The sequence below is a fragment of the Lichenostomus cassidix genome, chromosome 4 (assembly GCF_008360975.1).
Source record: "Lichenostomus cassidix isolate B80296 chromosome 4, HeHo_3.0, whole genome shotgun sequence".
In the NCBI taxonomy this organism is placed as follows: Eukaryota; Metazoa; Chordata; class Aves; order Passeriformes; family Meliphagidae; genus Lichenostomus; species Lichenostomus cassidix.
In genome coordinates, this window is record NC_139484.1 from 18,462,783 (window position 1) to 18,472,469 (window position 9,687).

Genomic DNA, 9,687 nt, shown 5'->3' on the forward strand with positions numbered 1-9,687 from the left:
TGTGGTTAGCAGGATGAAGGTGAATGTCCCAGATTTAAAGGTCATTAGAATGCCTGACTTCAAGTCATTCTGATGCCTGACCTTAACTATTACTGAGAAACAACACTCATTCATCAAAAAAAAAAGGTTTGTCCCCAATGTCTTCCCTTGCTCACTTGTGCCTCAAATTAATAATTTTAAAAATTAATATCAACAAAGGGTTGATACTATCACACTCAATAGTACCTGCTTTTTATCTGTCTCAGCATGCTAATACCTAGAGATCTTAGTATTCAGGACTACTGTCTTATATGAAAATATATTCTGCATCATCCACTGTCCCTTTCAAACTTATAGCATTTATTCAATTTAAAGCCAAAGTATTTTCCTGAAAAATGAACAAATAAATACATAATTGTATCAATTTATGAATGAAAGCTCCATTTAAACCACAGTCATGCAGGTCTGGCAAAATGTTTGCACCTTAATCCCATTTTCCTCTGTTCCAAGAGCTCAGCTTTTCATTGCACTGAATTCTCTCCAGCTACAAAAACCATATCAGAGCTTCCTTTGTCTTTTTTCTTCCTTACAGTTCAAGATGGAAAGGAAAACATAGAGAGACACAGAATTTGAGATTTCTAATCTCATTTATGATACCAACTCACCAGCCACTTAGTTTTCATTTACAGCTCTCTATAATAAAGTGAAAGAACTTAGACTTTAGCCTAAATTGGGATTTAAACTCACAAATATTATTTCATTAAAGGAATGAAACAAATAAACAAATGCACACTAACATAGAAACACTCTCAAAACCTCTCTGGAAACCATGGGGTAAATTGCTGCAAAGGTCAAGGTATCCCTGCCTTACAAATTGTCAAAAGGTTCTATGCTGGTAATTGCCAAAGAAAACCTGACTTGACCAGATTTGCCCACCAAGAGGATTCTGCCTGTGTCTTTTGTAGGAGTAGACACTGTTTTGCTCCATTTTTCAACAGAACATTAGAAGTTATGAGGAAGATTTTTTTCCAGAGCTGAATTTTATTTTTTAGCTTTTTCCAAGGTTGCTTCTGCTTCTTATTGCATTGGCAACCAAGCACATACTGCCTAAGGATCTCAGCATACACCGAAATGGAGAAAGAATAAAGCAGGTTTTTAACTCTGGCATTCAGGAAAAAGGACAAGGAGCAGCATGGTGAAGAAAATGCTATTCAAAATCTCCGTAAGGACGCACCTTTCCAGAGGAAAAAATGTCCTCAACTGTGGATATGAGCAGTGCTCTACTATTTGCTCTTTCCCCCTGTTGTGCACTCAACCTTCAAAATTCAGCTGCCAGTTGGTACTTTTAATTTAAAGCATGTTCATAAGTAAAGAAGTCTCCCTCCAGGTTCATTAGAGTCACAGGGTATTTGGCAAGCCTTGCAGCAAGAATTAAATGACAAATATGCCTTTGCATCTGAACTCTCAAGCCACAAATAAATCAAGCTAAACAGGCTTCCAGAATTCAAAAATCACTTCAAGTAAATACTGAGCTTTTAACAGTGATGAGAAAGTAAAAAGTGCTTTCTTTTAATGTTCATGGTAGCTGCAGGTTACTTAGCTTGCCTTTAAATGGCCCTTTCATTTCCTAACTGCTGTATCAGCTGCCATTACCTCTTGGTAATGAGGGACAGAAGGAAGTTAAAATAACACCCTATACACTTTGTGCAAATGGCTGCATTTGTGTGTACATCACCTTTATTGACATTAAAATATATCTGGTCACTCCTCTGATTTTAAGTTAATAATAATAATCTTCAATGCTTTAGAGGGAAAATGCATTTAACAAATTGTTTATAGCTGAGAAAATATAAGACATCTTCAACTTTCAGTTGCTCAATCAACATTTAAGACCCCCTAGTTTTTTGTTCTCTCAGCTGGCAAAGCTCTGCTCTCAGCCACTTGCACATTTTGTAGGGATGCTGCTGAATTTTCTCAAAGAAGGACCATTAAAAAAAGACCCAAACAAACTAACCCCATGAAAAACACACACCACACCCACTCAGATGTTTAGTTCGTACCACTTCACTGAGCTCAATTTCATGAGTCTAGTTTTCCACCCAGGTGGGCAAACAGCTGTGCTGGTATAATCAAGAAAACACAGGATGGTGTTAAACAGTGCAGGGGATGGGAAGGAGCAGAAGGAGATCTCCTGGCTTCAGTGCAGCACACAGTAATTCAGGAATATGCAGGCAATTATGTATGTTTATTCTGATTTCCTTCACCAACTTGCAGATCAGCAAGTTCTGGAGCTTAGTACTCCGGAAATGTTATGAAACAAAACTACTTCACCCAGCCTGAGGCAGTCCCTTGACAGAATGGGACTAATTCAAGGACTTCTAAGTTGTGCATTTAGTAACTCCCCTAGGGCCTGGCATAAACCCATCGTCAGACATCTCTGAGTCATTTCATCACCTGCTCATTTGATTTCAAAAAGGACTGATATTGCCAACGAGCAATTCTATCTTTTCCATTTCCAGGCTGTCCCTTTTTAATTGTGACTCTGCAACAGGTGCCTTTCCAATATGCATTTTATTTAGATCTGATCTATTCAACACAAGTGTGATATTAGCTAGCTCAACTAGTAATTCAGAGTTTATGTAAAGTTTACTCTAGCTGAAAGATAAGACAGAATCCAATTCAGGATAAGTAAAGTAGTGTGGAAAGGCAATATTGTGTTTGACTTTATATCGCAAGAGCAAATTAACCTTTTAGCATTTTCAGAGCGGTAAGTTTATCAAAGGTCAGTGATGGGCATTTTTGTCAAAGTTCTGGGAGTCTTAACTCAGATTCAGCACGACCCCAGTTTTACCCAGAATGGTGATTTTGTTAAGGGTTATTCTCCTGCCTCCACCTCAATCTTTAATATTGATAAAGAAATAAGTGGAGAGAAAAACAATCACTGTATCAGCATAGCTCTTACACCAAGCATAATGTGTCTAATATAGGAGAAGCACTTTTTAAAGAAGGTTCCAGTTTTGGTAATCCCATTTAGGATGTTATTAAAAGGAAACATATCTATGCATTTTAAAATTTTATTCTTTATTGCCAGGAAAACTAGATATCTCAAAGTGTGTTTTACATTTCAGGAGAGCCCCAAACATTTATTTTTCCTCATTATTATAGATTTTCAGATATTTCATCCTTGAATATTCTCATGGAGGATATATTTCAGGAAGGTCTGCTGTACAACTATCTGTCTCATTGGGCAATTAGCAGCTTCAGCAACTGGAGCTGGAATAAATGGCACTGGTTGCAGGGATATCTAATACCTGAATCAAGGGATTAGAATTCTGAATCAAGTCAACACTCCTGTGGGTGCTATCATTTTTTTATGCATAGCCCCCTTGAAATCAAATTACTTATGTAAGTAGAAGTGTGCTGAAAACCTGGGGCTGCAAATGGCCATCTTGGTGCCATTTTAAGGACATGGGTCTCTTTCCTATGATATTTTCTGATAGCAAGACAAAACCACGGCAGACGTTAAACGCCCCATACTGAGGGAGTAACAGTAAAGTGCCAAAAAGAGTTCATTTAAAAAATAAATTGCTTATTTGTAAGCAAACAAGGCAAATTCACAGTTTAAGCGACTGCTTTGGAATACAAACTAAAGCAAACTCATAAAGTTGTCGCACCCTGTAAAATAGAGCTCAATAACACTGTTGGGCTGTGAGTATAAACAACGAAGGAGCTTCAGCCCTGGAATGCATTACACATTCATAATAGTATCTGCCTCAAGGTAAAGCAGGAGTTTAGTACAAGGTTGGGTAGACAGCTGCATATATATTTTTCTGGAGAAAAATCACATAAGGTCAAAATGTAACATAACTGGAGCTGGGATGGGAGGAGAATGGGGAAGTCAGAGAAGCAGAAGACAGCCTGATAACATGAGGAACATGGCAGCTGCATGTGGACGATTTGATGGTTTATGAACCACAAATTACATATTTTTAAACTCTAAACAAGTGTAAATCTGCATCTGTTGGAAAGATACCCACTGGCCAGCAAGGCCAGTAGTACTTCAGTTGCACAAAGAATTTGAAACATGACAGGCAGGTTCTATTAAGATCTCCTACCTTCCTAGTTCTGGGAAAGAAAGAAGGAAATTAATTTACTTTGTGTTATCATTGCCATGCTGCCATTTATTTACCTGGGAGGAAGAAGGGAGAAGACAAATACAAGGCAGAGAGCTTCATATCAAACACTGTTTTTTAACTTGATCTAGAATTCTGCAAGTCTGGCATTAAATGCTCCTGAGCAGTTTAATCTCCTTTCAGAACAAAACCAGAGAGGTTTAAAGGAGTACTCCATTTTTAGGGTACTTCAGACAAAATTCGACTTAGAGAACAATGTGATGTCATGCAAAACTGTTTAATCTTGTACCCCACAAAAGACATGATCTGCAGCCATGTTGCACTTGAGAGTGGTGTTAGATATCAGTCTGAGCAGTGCACCAGTCACCCTCAAAACTGGCTCCTGAGAGGGGAATTTCAGCTTCTCTACCTGCAGAATTAGTAATGTAGGACCACCAGAAAGTTTAAATCTTGGCTCCTAACAGCCAGGGTCTGTGGAGACCCTAATTTACTTGGGCTTTTACTCCCATTTATCTAATTCCTTGGTACCTCCCTAGGCTTTCCCTCACATCCCAAAATACAAATAAATGGAGACACCCCACATAACCATAAGTCACATTGTTTGGAACAGACTTCAGGAGGTTTTCCAGGCAATCTCCTGAAGTAAACAGTTCCGATTTGAGCAGAGAAATCACAAATTGTTCAGTTTTGACATCCTGAAGGATTCCCCCAGACTGCTTTGAAGATGAAGTGGGAAGCCTGGCTTTGGAAATAAATCTTCCAAAATGCCACCATTTTGAAACTTTGAATGGTTGCAACAGAAGATCACCCATATGACACATTTTCCAATGCCCAGAGCTTAACCACACACTTTTCTTAAATATTTGTTTAAGAAAAGAAAACATCTAATTACCATTTGTAATTAGACTCTTAATCTGTACTACTGAAATCAAAGCAGTTAAAGTTTCTTCAGAAGGGGAATTGAAACCAATACAGCAAAAGCTTGAAATTTCCCTGTTTTCAAGGCAAGCCACTGGATCTGTCAATTGAATGGGTGCTGAAAACAACCACCCCCTCTCCTCTGTAACTGCTCATCCAGATGCTTCTGAAGTAATGTATAAATCTCCTGACTCTGTTCTTGCTCCTAACACATTTAAGAAAGTTTAATACAATTTGGTAACTTGCTCTTCATATCTTTCTTTGCCCTTTTTGCTTCCATTCTGAAATATTATTATATTAGACACACTGTGAGGTCTTCACCACAGGACAAGGTAAGAACAGGAAGATAAAACACTGGGCATTAAAGCAAATATCAGCTGCTTCTGAAAAGAACTAAGATGATTTATTTTTTACTTTTCAATCAACTTTTAAAAACTTTTTTACAAAAGCTCTACTACTCAGACTGTAGGGGTGTTTTCCTCAGGTCTACTATTTTCAAGTGTCTCCTTTCTACACCAGAGTGCACCAAAGCCAAAGGAACACTAATCTAACTTCTGGAGAGTGGGGGGATTGGCAGGATGAGATTTATCGTGCTGTCTTCTAATGAAGAAGTAGGAAAAGAAATTGCTACAACTGTTTCTTATTAATCACCTTTTTGACTATCACAGACCAGGGGCATGGTGTGTTTCACTGCCAGTCTATGGATTGCAATGACCTTAAAAATAATACTCCTCTGCACAATACCTGAGCAAGTTAATTTTTTTAGATGGAAGATGTTCTCATTTGAGACCTTGTTGTGGCCAATGAATTCCCTAGCAAAATGAATAACTAATGAATTCCCTAACAAAATCTGAATTCTACTGTCTAAAACGTATCTTCATTCAGGACGGACAAATAGGAACCCTACTGATGCCTCTGGAAACAATAATTACTCTGAATTACCCTCTCCTATTAGTCACCAGCTTTTTAATAAAGAAAGCTATTTCCATCTCTTGCTGGCATTCAGATTCTTACCCAGGACCACGTAACTAGCAGACTCCATTAAATGTCTTTCACTGCCCTAATTACACAGAAATCTTTCAATGCAGATGATTCCAAGCAGTGAGTTGGAGCCACAGCTGTGCAACATCCCATCAGCATCTTATAGATGCTTCCATATTTGTTGGCAACAGCTCCAAGTTTTCCACCAAACTCCTCCTCCAGAAGCTGCCAACCCCACAAGCAAATAACCTGGTTTTGATGATTTGCTGCAAGAATGCAAGTTAAGATATTTTGCCTTTTCTAAGGTTTGCTTTGGAGGTCAAGGAGCTGGTGGTATTCTTTTAGTTATTAAGTTGTTCTGCTAGTCCTTAACTGCACACAACTTCTAGAGTTTTTCCAAGATCACTTATTTTCCATGAAGCATGGGGCAAACTGGCAGTGGTAGATCAGAGGAGACAAAACCAAAAGAAAAAAATCAACCCCACACTGACCAAACCCTCTTACCACTGCTGACAGGACTTGGCTAACACACCAGGAGAAGATTAATATACAGAGATCACCAGTAACTGAATGGTGTTTTGTGCCATTTGATTGGGAAGAACATGCACAGGAAGAAAACAAACCTGCTGTCATACATATCTCAGTGCTCAAGCATGTGGGAAAAGCAGATGTTGAGGAAAAACACTCAGGTGGGGTGAAGAGCTTTAAGTTTTGTGTAACCAAAAGGTGAAGGTTCATGCGGGGTGTGATTTAAAATCCCCTAAGCATCCTCAGTGGTGTTCTTACAGTTCTCTGCAGTTCAGCAGACCTTTCTTTTCATCCTTGGCTGCACAGCCTCTCAATTACTGTCACATAAAACCCATCCTCAGGATACATGCAGATATCTGTGCTCACAAAGGGAAGGATATAATAGTCTACGTTCAGCCTGCATTTATCTCAAAAAACAGTGATGTCACTAGGGCTAACACTATTTTTCCCTGGAACTGGAGCGAAGTCAGAATAATCACACAGCTGGTTACCAAGGTTTAGTCACAGACAGCACTTTTAAAGTCACCATAACTCAATTGTGTTCAGTTGAGAACTCATAGCCATACTTTCAGAAAAGAAGTTGTACAGGAGATGAAAAAGAATATTTGTAAGGAATAAGCCAACCTTCCCAGCCAGAGATCAAAGCCAACAGTGAATCAGCATTCATTTCATCAGGCCCCTGAAGCAGATTTTTCTCTATTCTGCTTATAGCATGTCAAAATCCCTACAGCTTTCCATGCAAGCTGGAGCCATTTTGTCTTTCACCAACTTGATTAATAATCCAGAGAGGAATCAAAATGAACTGGGTTTTATCTAGTGTGGAGGGAATTTCAAAGATTATTAGGATATAGGGAAAATAGAATTCAACCTCCAAACAATGGTTGCTTGGGGTATTAAAAAAACCTTTGAAACAAGGACGTTTTCTTATAGCGTATAAGAAACAATGACGACTAAAAGATGCAATACAGCTTGAGGTACAAATTTTCACAGCAGAAGACCAGCAGCATTCTTACCTGATGCTACAGTTATGGACACTCCCTTTTTCCATAATGTGAACAATAAATTTATCTGTTGAAAAAGGCTACTGGCTCCTATCAAAACCTGTCACTAAAACACATAGCTGGTGTTCATCAGGTTGGCTCCCAAAAATTAATACAGTACATTGAGTTTAGAATTAAATCTGAGTATAATTCACTCATATGCTCCTAAACAGACACTTCTGTTTAGAAATTAAGGTGATTAATTGAGGCTACTCTTCACCAGTTTATTTCTTCTTAGACTATGATCACTGAAATGATAATTCCTTAGAGGAGAAAGGTGCTCCTGGCACAAAAGGCAACTTCAGAGATTTATACATAATACACACATAGACCCCTTAGGTTTAATTGCCTTTCAAATGGCTTCTCATCACAGATGTGCAGTGGTTTAACAGGCAATCCACAGCACGTTGCAAAGCATGGGAAGATATTCTCTTGCCATCTCCAAATAGGATTAAGAACTCCTTTTCTCTTTTTTTAAAAGATGAAGACTAGATGGTCACATGTAATTAGGTGAAAAAGCAGTCAATAAGTACTCTTCAGCTAAGTGTAAGTGTTGTAATATTGATCTCCACTGCCTCTGCTTCTGCAGAAATTAAGCACTACCAAGTATAATATAATAAGCAAAAAAAGATTAAATCAATGAGCTTCTGTTCCACAAAAAAACCCAAAACAAAATAACCCAAAACCAAACAAAATCCCGCTACACAAAATCTACACAAATATACAAATCACAGCAAGTTTTGTGCAAGACCTAAACTTCTAAGGTATCAGTTAAGGTATCTGAAAACTGCAGCTCAAAGGCCTTATGGCTCCAGCCTTTGCTGCCTTTGCTCCCTTGGGAATAATTTCAAAAAGGAAGCCAAATTTATGGGGATAGCCCAATTTACGGGGAGATATATCCTGACTTATATCTCAGGATATAGCACCCTGACACAGGAGGCTGATCTCAGACCTCAGACTCCAGAGAAAGGAAGGTCACCTTAAACTTTATTTTGTGGAATTACAAGCAGAGAAGAGCACAAGGAAAGCCAAAGCTGGCACAAATATGTCATTCTCCCTCTGGCAGAGGCACGGGAGGCATCAAACAGTGGTAGGAATACTGATTGTCTAAAGTGAAGGGAAAGGGAGGACAAAGGGAGGAGGCAAAAAAAAGGAGGACAAAGGAACAAAGTGGAATAGGAGAGAGATGACAAACTACGAAGCAGATGCATGTGCATTAACCTCAGAAGATGCAGGGCAGAACTCAGTGGGTCCAATTCTTCTTGCATCTACTTTCCTTCTCCCCAGCACAACAGCAAAAGAATCAAGCACAGGACATCCTTTAGCTGAAATACTTGAAAAGAAACCAAATAAAAATGCTGTCAAATATCAGAGATCTGTAACCCTGTTGGCTGATGCTTCACTGCTGTTTTCTTTTCCTCAGTATTTTAATTATTTGCTAATTCCTCCTGGGAGACTTGTGTCCTAGTTTTCTCAAGAAACACAGGGCTTCATAATTACATAAACCCCTGACTACTTCACAGTTAAAAGAGCAAAACTCACAAAAAACCCTGTGAAGTTGAAAATGTTAAACAGGGATAAGCTAACGGCATAAAGATTTAAAGGAGGCATTTACCATGCAGTGTATTAATAAAAATGAACACAAAATAGAATGTAAAATCCTTTACATAATTTTAGGTCCACTATAAATTCTGTTGATTTAAAGAATGACTTACCATTCAGACTGAGAGACAGAGCACTTCTCCACATACACAATTGGGCATTTTCATTTAAGTTACATCATGCTTTATATACTCTCCTCCACGAGTAGGATTTTTATAAGGAAAACTGAACTGATGGGAAGGTGAGCAAACTGCTTTAAAATACAGGCATCTGATAGTCATTACACAGTGGTTCTTTTCAATTGGCCAGAGCAAGGTCAAAGTAACATCATAACACATGGCAGCCTGTTAGCTTGCTGAACAAACACCCTAATCTGGCTTTTTCCCCCCTTACCCTCACCAAGGGCAAGCAGAGGGAGGAACCTCAGTTATTTCCCTGTTTCACTCCCACACTCATTTTGTTTTGCTGGCATTCTTCAGTCACTATTCACTCCAGGATTACTCCAC

At 38.7% G+C, this 9,687-nt stretch overlaps 1 long non-coding RNA gene across 3 annotated transcripts in view; it reads right to left on the minus strand.

The window, feature by feature from the left end:
• LOC146437961 (uncharacterized) overlaps positions 1-9,461 on the minus strand; it is a 43,403-nt gene extending 33,942 nt beyond the window's left edge. For all 3 annotated transcript variants that reach the window (XR_014851610.1, XR_014851609.1, XR_014851611.1), the window contains exon 1: positions 9,295-9,461. This is a non-coding gene — a long non-coding RNA (uncharacterized LOC146437961). The remainder of the gene's footprint in view (positions 1-9,294) is intronic.
• Between the last annotated feature and the right edge of the window lie 226 nt (positions 9,462-9,687).